The sequence below is a fragment of the Lissotriton vulgaris genome, chromosome 7 (genome assembly GCF_964263255.1).
Source record: "Lissotriton vulgaris chromosome 7, aLisVul1.2, whole genome shotgun sequence".
Classification (NCBI taxonomy): Eukaryota; Metazoa; Chordata; class Amphibia; order Caudata; family Salamandridae; genus Lissotriton; species Lissotriton vulgaris.
In genome coordinates, this window is record NC_141695.1 from 347,161,979 (window position 1) to 347,174,678 (window position 12,700).

Genomic DNA, 12,700 nt, shown 5'->3' on the forward strand with positions numbered 1-12,700 from the left:
TATCATTCTAAAAAAATCCCTAAAGGCAAATATTGAATCGTCACAAGTTGATAAGAAAGGAAGATGGGTAGTAGCAAAAATAAAACTAGGAAATACTGCATATACAATAGCAGGATATTATGGCCCCAATCTTGATGATCCAGAGCCCCTACAGAATTTGTATACACAACTTCTAACTGCCGATACCCCGGTAATTCTAGGAGGAGACTTTAATCTTATTCCAGACCTTAAAAATGATAGGTCTCCCCCAGGGAAGAATGTTAACTCATCTAATTTACCGAAAATGAGAGAGTGGTTAAGCATATATAAGAGGGATCTAGACCTAATCGATGTATGGAAAGAAAAAGGAGACAAAAGCCAACCGTTTACATTTTATAATAAAAGGCTAGGACACAGGTCTAGAATAGACTTTTTTCTAGTAGACAGGAATCTACTAACAAACACATCAAATCTTATACACATTCCAGCTCATTTATCAGATCACTCAGCCATACAATTAACACTAAAAATTAAAACAATATATACACAAAAAAGATTTACAGTGGAAAGAGCTATGTTCTCCGAACAAGAAATAGTACAATCCCTTAAAGAAGAAACTGAAATCTTTTTTGAGAATAATAAAACAGGAACTTCCAAACAAATAGCTTGGGACACGTATAAGGCAGTAATTAGGGGTAAATTACTTAGTTTGGGAGCGTACAGAAATAAGAAATTCAAACAAGAATTACTGGATATAGAGAGAGGTATCAACATCTTAGACACACAAATACACACAGAAATGGATTTGACAAGGAAGGAGAATCTGCAGAAAGAGAGACAGAAACAAAAAGAATGTTTAAATGATATTCTTGACGACAGAATGAAAGCAAAATGGGAAGCAAGCAAGTTGGCTAAGCATGAATTCGGAGAAGGATGCGGGAAATGGCTTGCATGGAAATTAAAGACAGACTGTATAAGAAACAAAATAAACATCATAAGTAAACAGGATCAAACAGGACAAACTACGAAGGAGGATGAAATCAGAAAAGAGTTTGAGACTTTCTTCTCAGAGTTGTACACGGAAGATATAAATCCATCTAAAGATCAAATAGAAAAATACTTACAAGACTTGCCCATATTGAAATTATCAGAGGAGGAGAAAAGGGAGCTGAATAAGGAAATTACACCTAATGAGGTTAAAGAGATAATAAAATCACTGAAAAAAGGGAAAGCAGCGGGACCTGATGCACTGCCAAATGAATTATATCAGATGTTAACAGACACACTAGCTCCACAATTAACAGAATTAACAAATTTAATACTAACACAGAAGGAAACATTGCCAGATACATGGAACGATGCAATAATAACAATACTACTAAAGCCAGGAAAAGACCCTAAAAAATGCGAATCATATCGACCGATATCTCTGCTCAATGCAGATTATAAAATTTTCACTAAAATCATGTCAACAAGATTAGGAAAGATCATACCTCAACTCATACATACAGATCAGAAAGGGTTTACAAAGGGAAGACAACTACATGAATTGTCACATGAACTCATAAGCACCATAGATCTAGCTGTATCCAATAACACTCCTCTAACAATACTAACGGTCGAGGCTGCTAAAGCATTCGATAGAGTGAATTGGGCTTTCCTAAATAGTATAATGGCTAATAACAATCTAGGGGAACCCTTTCTTCATGTGATAGGTGAAATATATAAAAACCCTAGATCCAGAATTTTGGTAAATGGAAATCTCACAAATAACATAAAAATTGCTAGAGGTACGAGACAGGGGTGTCCCCTTTCCCCTTTACTTTTTAACCTGTATATAGAACCCCTAGCCAATAAAATTAGAAACTGTAATGATATAATCCCCTTTAAATATCAGGGTTGGGAGAAAAAATTAGCATTATATGCAGACGATCTCATACTATTTACAGAGGAATACGAGAAATCTAAACCAGCTATAGAAAAAATCATGTCTGATTTTGGTAAAGTTTCTGGTTATTTGGTAAACCATACTAAAACAGAAGTAATGACATGGAATACCAATTTTCATAGCCCCAACATAAAAAAAGAGATAAGATACTTGGGCATTTTGATAAATCAAAACATAGACAAAATAGCACAAAACAATCTAAACAGAGTAGCCCGAGACGTAAGGAAACTACTTAAAGTATGGTCTAGTCTGCCCTTAAGTTTTATAGGGAAGTCAAACATTATAAAAATGAACATCCTCCCAAAATTTACCTTTTTGTTTAATAACATTCCACTGCAATTCAAAAAAACTGAACTCAGAAAATTACAGGGAGAACTATCAAGTTTTATATGGGCATCTAAGGGAACCAGAATATCATGGAGGAAGCTAAGGAGAAAAAAAGAGAAAGGAGGTATTGCAAGTCCGGACCTAATGGAATATTGCAAAGCATTCCAATTTAAAAACATAAGGAATCTTCTGGGGATACACCAATACTATCCTGAATATTTGCAAATAATTACAGAAGCAGAGGATCATTATTTGTACAAATTCGGACATCAAAAATACTTTAAAAAAGTTAAACTAAAGGTCCTTAAAGAAGCACTAAAACTCTGGTCACAAATTAGACTGACTCTAAAAATTCCCTACTATAGTGCACTGGCACCAATATGGAATTCTCCAGGAACCCCGATCTGTCTGAAAGACGTAATGGCAAATCCACTAAGACAAAACAACATCAACTATTGGGGTCAACTACTAAATGGCTCAACATTGATCTCTTGGGAAGAAATAAATAAAATTACTAATGGGTCAATATCCAAATTTAAATATTATCAGTTGAACAGTTGGGCAAGAACAATACCAGCACAGGATAAAGACAGCAAAAATCTGGAAAAAGAAATGACAAAAACCTTACCCATATAAAAGGAGGTAGCAAAATGGTACTGGACATTTTTAACAGAAGAAGAAGAAAGCTACCAAATAGCAGAACAAACGTGGGGAAAAGATTTGGAAACGGATGATTTAGAGACCCTATGGGAAGAGTCAGTAGAGAAATGCTGGTCAACACTAAAATCTGTAAGACTGAAAAGAAATCACTTGTACACCCTGCATAGAGCTTATTGGACCCCGAAAAGACTCTCAAAATTTAAAAAATGCAGGAATTAAGAAATGCCCGAAGTGCGGGGAGGAAAGGGCAGATGACATCCACATGTTCTGGAGATGCCCAACAATAAGAACATTCTGGGAAGCAGTTGGTAAGACGCTAAATCTGATATTCAGAAAACATCTAAAAGTAAGTGAATTTCTTATTCTTTTTGGGATTGGTAACACAACAGATCAAATAGGTCTGACAGTAATGGAAAGAAAGCTACTTTTTGTATTAATGGTAATAGCAAGAAGAGAAATATGCATTAAGTGGATTGTTCCAACAGCCCCCTCACATGGGGAATGGATGAATTCTGTTATCAAAACAAACAAACTGGATAGAAGGGGGCATAGGAGTAAAAGGTTTAATTATTGGGAAATTATGGAAAAATACGTAAATCCTTAAAAAAAAAGATATAACATTCTGTCCTATGATTAAGCGAATACACAGTCTGGATTATGAGTATGATACTCATAAGAGTAGCCAAGGTGGCTAGCTCCCTCTTCCCTCGCCTACAGACTTGTGGATATGTAATGGCAAAGGGGTCTCCTCTGAGAAAACAAGGAGAAGGAACATCATATGGCAAGTGAGAAACGGGCGGTGACGGTACGGAAAAATATTTCCAGAGGTAGAAACCAAACTTTCCATATACATAGAATTTTCGCAATATGAGGATTAAAAAAAAAAATAAAAAAATTTAAAAAAAAATAAAAAGGTGTATTTTTAGGGTTCAGGGTCAGTTTTCAGTTCATGGGTAAAGGGGTATTTTTAGGGTTCAGGGTCAGTTTTCAGTTCATGGGTAAAGGGGTATTTTTAGGGTTCAGGGTCAGTTTTCAGTTCTTGGGTAAAGGGGTATTTTTAGGGTTCAGGGTCAGTTTTCAGTTCTTGGGTAAAGGGGTATTTTTAGGGTTCAGGGTCAGTTTTCAGTTTTTGGGTAAAGGGGTATTTTTAGGGTTCAGGGTCAGTTTTCAGTTGTTGGGTAAAGGGGTATTTTTAGGGTTCAGGGTCAGTTTTCAGTTTTTGGGTAAAGGGGTATTTTTAGGGTTCAGGGTCAGTTTTCAGTTCGTGGGTAAAGGGGTGTTTTTTGGGTTCTGGGTCAGTTTTCTCGACTGTTGCACTCTCTGGAGTGGGAATAGTAATTTTATCCCTACGCTATCAAACGCTTTCCCTACTGTTCCACTCTCTAGAGTAGGAATAGTAATTTTTACCCTTACGCTATCCAACGTTTTATATAATTAATTGTTAAAATATCACATGTTTATTTTATTTTTTATATTACTTACATTTTATTTATGTTATTGTTCTATGTTTGTAAATGTATTAGTAAATTAGAATATATTTCATTAATTTATAAATTAGTAAATTAATTATTAATACTTATTGTTCAGTACATATATATTATATCTTTACTGTATATATTTAATTAATGTATTATTAATATATATGTATTATTTATTAATTTTAAACATTATTAGATACTTTTAAATATGTATATTTTATTTATTAGTGTTATATACTTACTTTTACATTTATATATATTAAAAAAAAATTGATATGTTTAACATCGATATTTTTTACATCGATATTATTTTTTCGATATTTTTGTACTTACCATGTTGTAGATAGGATGTCGATATTTTTGCCCTCGATATTGTTGACTCGATATTCTTGTAGGTCGATATTTCTGAGGTCGAAATTCTGTCAGTGATCCAGTCGGTGCATTCAGCACTTGCACAACTTGGGGCAGGATACAGTTGGACAGTTATATTTGTGGAGCATCCATCATGGGTCAGGCAGCATTTGATTTATTTCAAAGTAGAACAGCAGCACCTGGCTCAGCACACCTGATACGACACCTTGCAGCTTCGTGCATGCCACGTAAGACACCCACGCTGCTCTGTGTGCCAAATGCAACTATTCGTCATCAGAACAGTGCTGCCTGTTTCAGCCGTCTAGTTATTATATGTAGATATTCACAACACACGCTCAGACACAGCTACAAAAACGTCCCACATTGAGCCACAAAACCAGACCACATAACAGCTTTAAATGTAGTGGAATGCTTTTGTACTCTTGCCTGCGTCTGCTCAGTTTGCTTGCCAGGTAAGGTGCTCTTGGTACGTGGGTGTTTGTGTATTTGACTGTTTGCCTGAACGCTGAATTATTCTGTAATTTCCCCTGAGGAAGGGCAGTAAAAGGCCCGAATGGGCATAATTGCAGCATTTGAAAAAATTGTGATATCCAGTTTTATCGTGAAACCAAAACAGATAAAAAAATGTTCAAAATAATGACTACATGGAATAAACAAAAATTAAGAAAACAAAGAGTGTTGGAAAAAATCATTTTGGCTGTGCGAGTGGAAATGGAGCGTCAATGCGCAACATATGTTTGATGAAAAAAATGATGAGACACAGTAAGCCTGTACAAGTCACTACAACGAAAGAATTGTGCATGAGTGTGGAGAATGTGCTGTTAGTGGAACCCAAATGAGCATCAGAGGTATGTGCAGAAAAATTATTGGAGAAAAACAAACAAGTATTTGCTGAGGGGATAGGGGAAGTTAACGGGTTTAAACATCAAATCAAAATGATGGACAATGTTGTTCCTGTGAAACATAAGCTACAAGGGGGTCTGTTAAGTATTTGGAAGCAATTGTTTGTGTTGGTAGGGAGTATGTGCAGGAATGGTATAAATGAGTCTACAGAGTTGTTTATTTTATTTTACTGCGTTATACATAGTGCTAACTACATTTTTTGTAAGGCAAGGGGAGATTAAGTGATTTGCCCAGAATCACAGGATGTTCAGCGTTGTTGCTGAGACTCGAACCCAGTTCCCCAAATTCGAATACATTGTCTAAAGTCCTCCACATAAGTGAATTATAATACAACTAAAGGATGCATAAGACTATGACATTGTCTCCTTAAGTGGTGGCACATAAAAAGAACAAAGAACTTTGTCTCTGTATTGATCTGTGCAGTCTTAATTGGGCAATCAATATGGATTGTCACCTGCTTGTAAAAATTGATTACGAAGTTGAATTCAAAGTCTATGTATCAGTTAATTGTGCTAGTTAATGATTCTAAGCATCTGACATCTTGTTACTCCGCATGGCGTTTTTCAGTTTAGAAGTCATTCAGATTGGCAATCAATGCAGCAGTATTTCTGCACATTGTGCGCAATCTGATGAAGGGATGGGACAGTGTTCTTACATGCCAAGGTCAATCAATCAATCACTCAATCAGGGGTTTATGAAGCGCGCTACTCACCTGTGAGGGTCTCGAGGCGCTGTTACTGTTAATCTGTGGCAAGGATTGGTAAGAACCTCATGATAGACTAGAAAAAGTCTGAACTATTTTAAAAGATAATGGATTGAAGTTGTGCAGAGACAGGCGTGAATTTTATAAGGTACTGGTGGAATATCATCGGCATGCAATTGCCGGTGATGGAATCAAGGTGAAACAAGAACTGTTGAAAGGTTTCTATGATGCACCTTTTCCAGTAGAGAACAATTATGGTTTCTCAGGTTGTGTAAGCTCTACACTAAGTGAGCTGAAAATGTTTCTACTATTGCTGAACCTTTGACTAGATTGTTAAGGAAGAAAGCAACCTTTTTCTGGAGGCAGGAATTAACTATGGGGCTTATTTACAAGCCACTTGCGCCGCTGGAACATCACATTTTCACATATTAAAAGTATTGCCGCAGTGGCCCAAGGGGCTAGTAAATAAAGCCCTTAGTATTTCATGCCGTTGAGGAAGAAATTGTGGAAGGCCCCTTTACCTCAGCCTTTTGGCCCAAAGTTGTCTGTGGGCATTGCGGTTGATGCCAACTACTATGGGAAACTGGCTCTTTTCACACAGGAATGGAAGGTTGGTGAGAGAAATATGGCATCTGCTTAATGTGCACGAAAGCACCTGGAAATACAGTATTCTGTCCCAGAAAAGGAAATGTTAGTGTACATTTCGGCAGTACACAAATTCAGAAGTTACATTTAAGATCAGAAACCGTTAAGCTATATCCTAAGTGTAGAAAATGTAAACATTCAAGGTTACAGGTGGGTGGGTTGCAAAAAAGGAAGTTTCTGACATACATTTGCTTCCATTTGTCTTCATTTTCATGTTAGAGGAGCACTTTCCAACGTAAGGACCTTGCCAGAGGGGAGAATCTGCATCTAAGGAAGAACTAGCAGAGAATGCATCGGATTATTTTTCTCCCAGACACTGGCGCCCCTTTCCTCCACACGGCCATACACTGGGACCCTCTACTCAAGGCAGTCATTCACTGGCACCCCTCTCCTCTATGTGGCCATACACTGGCACCGCTTTCCTCCATAAGGTCATGCATTGGCACCCCTCTCCTCCATGTGGTCATGCACTAGCACCCCTTTCCCCCATGAGGCCAAGCACTGGAACCCCCCTCCTCCATGAGGCCAAGCACTGGAACCCCCCTCCTCCATGAGTCCAAGCACTGGCACCCCTCTCCTCCATGAGGTTATGCATTGGCACCCCTCTCCTCCATGTGGTCATGCACTAGCACCCCTCTCCCCCATGAGGCCAAGCACTGGAACCCCTCTCCTCCATGAAGCCAAGCACTGGCACCCCTCTCTTGAATGCGGCCATGCACTGGCACCCCTCTCTTGAATGCGGCCATGCACTGGCACCCCTCTCTTGAATGTGGACATGCACTGGCACCCCTCTCTTGAACGCGGCCATGTACAGGCACCTCTCTTCTCCATGCAGCCATGCACCGGCACCCCTCTCTTCCATGCGACCATGCACTGGCACCAGTGCATAATTTGAGCCTGTGGTTTCTGGTTCTGAGCACTTAATCATCAACACCGGTGCTTGAGCACCAGTTAAGGACACATTAATTTTAGGTACGCACGTGGAGATTAAGTGATTTGCCCAGAATCACAGGATGATGAGCCTACTTTTGAACTCAAACCGGGCTCCCCAGCTACGAAGTCGGCAGCTCTGGCCCTTACGCCACATTGTCTCCCCACTTGTAGCGTTTCATGGTTAGAAGTTGGTTCTGTTTTAGGCAGCGCTTACAGGAGGAATGGGTTGGTCGAAGCTGCCTCCTGACCAGAGCTCAGGCACTTATATTTTTGTCAAATTAACCACTGACTGGCATTATTCTCCTCAATGAGGCCATACAATGGCACCCTTCTCCTCCATGAGGTAATGCACTAGCACCCCTCTCCTACATGCACCCATGCACTGACACCCCTCTCCTCCACGAGGCCCTGCACTGGCACCCTACTCCTCCATGAGGCTATGCATTGCACCCCTCTCTTGAAAGCGGCCATGCACTGGCGCCCCTCTCCTCCATGAGGTCATTCACTGGCACACCGTTCCTACGTTAGGCCATGCACTAGCACCCCCTTCTCCATGCAACCATGCACTGACACACCTCTCCTCCATGAGGTTATGCACTGTCTACTCTCGCCTCCATGAGGAAAAGCACTGGCATCCCTCTCTCCACTAGGGCATCCACTAGCACCACTCTCCTCCATGAGGAAAAACACTGGGACCCCTCTTCTCCGTTCAGCCGTGCACTGGCACCCCTCTCCTCCAAGCAGCCATGATCTTGTACCCCTCCCCTCAATGTGGCCATGCACTGGCCTGCACTTTCACCCTTCTCCTCCATGAGGCCAGGCACTGGCATGCACTGGCACCCCTCTCTCTCATGCGACCATGCACTGGCACTCCTCTCTCTCATGCGACCATGCATGGCACTCCTCTCTCTCATGCGACCATGCACTGGCATGCACTTTCACCCCTCTCCTCCATGAGGCCATGCACTGGCCTGCACTTTCACCCCTCTCCTCCATGAGGCCATGCACTGGCATGCACTGGCACTCCTCTCTCTCATGCGACCATGCACTGGCACCCCTCCCCTACATGAGGGCATGCCCTGGCACCCCTCTCTCTCATGCGGCCATGCACTGGCCTGCACTTTCACCCTTCTCCTCCATGAGGCCAGGCACTGGCATGCACCGGCACCCCTCTCTCTCATGCGACCATGCACTGGCCTGTACTTTCACCCCTCTCCTCCATGAGGCCAGGCACTGGCATGCACTGGCACCCCTCGCTCTCATGCGACCATGCACTGGCACTCCTCTCTCTCATGCGACCATGCACTGGCATGCACTGGCACTCCTCTCTCTCATGCGACCATGCACTGGCACCCCTCCCCTCCATGAGGGCATGCACTGGCACTCCTCTCTCTCATGCGACCATGCACTGGCATGCACTTTCACCCCTATCATCCATAAGGCCATGCACTGGGATGGGTTTCCAGGAAAAGTGAGAGAAACGGAGACCAAGGCTTTAAGTGGGCCGGGTCTCACCTGTGCTGAGCACCAGCAGTTTTTTAAAGGGGGCCTCAAAACTGGTCTCTATTGGGCTCTGTTTTGTTCCCTGGCACTGGCGGTCCGTTTTTTTCCGGACTGCAGTGACAGCAGGCACATGGATGTGCAGGTTCACACATTGCTCACTACTCAGTCGTGGAGATCGTGGAGAAGTTATGGCATGAAGTCATGCCAGGTGAGCGTTGTAGGGGAAGGGAAATTCATGAGTCATTTTCTCTCTGGATTTACATTCCCTTTTTATTAAAACTCAGGAGCAGCAACATTTTCATGGTGTTACTAGGGGTTTAAGTGGAAGCTTTTTCAATATTATATACGAGCCATAGTTGCTGCTTATTTATCTTGTGCAACCAACAACCATTGACAAAGCCAGTAGTCCTAACTTCTTGTAGGTATGATGTTACTTGTTGTATCATAAATCTGGATGAAATGACAGAAACAGCAAAATACAATTTAGGCGGCACACTATCGCTAAGCACAGATTTTTAGCTTATGTGTTTTAAGCCACGCCCTTAATTACACTGGCCACGCCCCTTTCAGAAACCCCTATTTTTTTCATCCCACGTGTTTTTGGAGTCTCTTCTTTCTGTTCTTAGTGTTCTGTTAAGTGCTTGGATGTAGCGACTCTTCGGCGCTTTATCGTTGACTTGGAGTGTAGATGCTGTGAGGGGTAAAGACTACGGGCCGTGCCACGGGCTGTGAGAGAACATTGGGTAAGTGAGCCGGGTCTTGCTCAGTCTGACCACGAGGTGGCGTGCCTGCACCACCTTCACCTGCGAGCAGAAATCTCGCTTCTGCTTTGGGGTGAGGGCTCTGGAGGGGAATATTTTACTAGTATATATTGGAAGGTAGCATTGAATAACCCTTACAGACACAATGAGGGGCGTCAAAGCTCTCCCCACGTGTAGAACGCTACACCGTTTGGGGGTGTGGTTGGAAGAATGTTGTCTTTTCTTTGAGACTATGGGGGATGTGTTTTCATGGGTGCGGTTTTATGTATGTAGATTTAAAATTGCGTGACCTATGTGCAAAGCAAGGGAGCACTATATAATTGTGGGGTTCAAGGCATTAGGTGACACTGATTGTGTGTGTATGTGTGTGTGCATGTGCAGGTGTTCTCACCAAAAATTGATTAGAAAAAAAATAGGTTCAAACGGCGCAAATAAAATCATGTGTTCTCCCTAAAAATTGATTGAAAAAAAAATAGGTTCAAACTGTGCAAATAAAAGCATTTTTTTCTCCATATTTCCAGCACTTTCAATGCACATGGTACCCCACAGGGAAAAGCCAGATTGCCCAAAGCGCCAGTCCATCTCAGCCTACAGCGGGCTTTATGAAAAGTAGAGGCACCTACTATTTGAACGAGACCCAAACAAACTGTTAGTAAAACCCAGAGCCTCAAAAATACAATTTAATCCAGAGTGAAGATAGCAAGGCTTGTAGTTAAACAAATATAGGAAACAGTTTCGAATGCCAACGGATATTCAAAAACTGACATTTTATTGGGGCATCAAATTATTCAAAATAATAATAACCCATGAGGCAAGGACAAGTGTAGGTTCTTCTTCCACACAATCCTGAGAACTCGTTGAATTTAGCACCCCATGTACTAATGAGCAGATCCCAGAGTGTGTCCGGGACATCAGGCTGCAGGGAGGTCCCCGCGATGAGCGGCCAGGACCGGGGAAAGGAGGCAACTAGGCCGATTCTCTGCCATTGTGTGACACTCGCAAAAACAACAAGTGATGGACTGAATGTGGATCAATGTCACACACTCCCCCAGTCAAAAGATCTGGGCCCAAATCCATCGTTTTTTTGCACTCCACACCACCCTGTCTAACCCAGGGTGGTGTGGAGTGCAAAAAAACGATGGATTTGGGCCCAGATCTTTTGACTGGGGGAGTGTGTGACATTGATCCACATTCAGTCCATCACTTGTTGTTTTTGCAATTGTGTGACACTCAGCAGGATGTCTCAAGGACAGTCGCTCAGACACTGCACTCTGATCCCGCAAGCTCCACCCAGAGAGCATTCATTATTAAAAGCACCCATTATCGGGAGGCATCAGGGGAAGGAGAGCAGAGGGAAAAAAGGACAAGAGTGAATTGAGTGAAGAGAAAAAAAAACAAGGGGAGATGAAGAAGGGAGGTGTGGAGTGAGTAAGAAAAAGCACAAATGAGAAAAAAGAAAATAGAGGTGAGGGAACGGACAAGAAGGCTGTGTAAGGTAGCTAAATAAGCACACCAAGGAGTGAAATCAAGAAAGACAAAAAGAGACAAATAAAAGAAGGAGCATTCAGTGATGGCAAACAGGTGTGAAATAGGATAGAATGATATTGATGTAGCCTAAATGGTAACAAAAACAGATAACTGGAGTGAAATGGCACTATGACACATCAGAGAGAGAAGGGAAGGGCATCACATAAGGTGGAGAAGTATGCAAACATGTTTTGGGGTTTACCTTCTTCTGGCTGGTTTCCCTGAGTTTCTCTCATTCGTCTGGCTGGTTTCTATGAGTTTCTCTCATTCAGTCTCCATCCAAAGGTATTTTGGGGCAGCTCTGCATTTTTATAGTCCAGGCCAAAATGTATCATTAGCAAATACAACACAGTATCTCGCGTGACTTAACACACATATAAAGATGCCTGTTGTGCATAGTAAAGACTGACTTAGAAGTGGATGCCATAGTATCCCTAAAGTTGATGCCCAGTCCACGGACCCACCAGGCTGGTAACTCATAGATCTATTGGCCCATTAGCTGGTTGAAAGAATATGATCTGAAGTCTCTGTTTCTTACAATGCTCAGTTTATGAAAGTTTGTCCAAATGTAAACGTCCTCCATAGTTGCACTGTGTTGTTGGCCTGGATCAACATCTTTATGACTTGTCTGTTCCGTGCTTTCTTACTACACATTTCTCATTAATTTTATAGCGTTTTTTGAGAATCATATTTATTCTTTCGTGCTTGGGATAAAATATACTAAGGTCATGCACTAAACATCTGCACAAGTGGGAGTCCTCAGCTGTCCCCTTGTACTATATCTTGCAGTGCTGGCTAGATAGGGATCGCCGACCCAAGTGACCCACGAGGGCATTGATCTTGTGTCGTCTTGGTCCATCGCAGGACTTCAGGCTGATCTCTACAAAGACCTCAACAACGTTATCATGCAAGAGATGCAGGTGATGAACCTTCGGGGAACTGAACGGTTTGGTGACCGCCT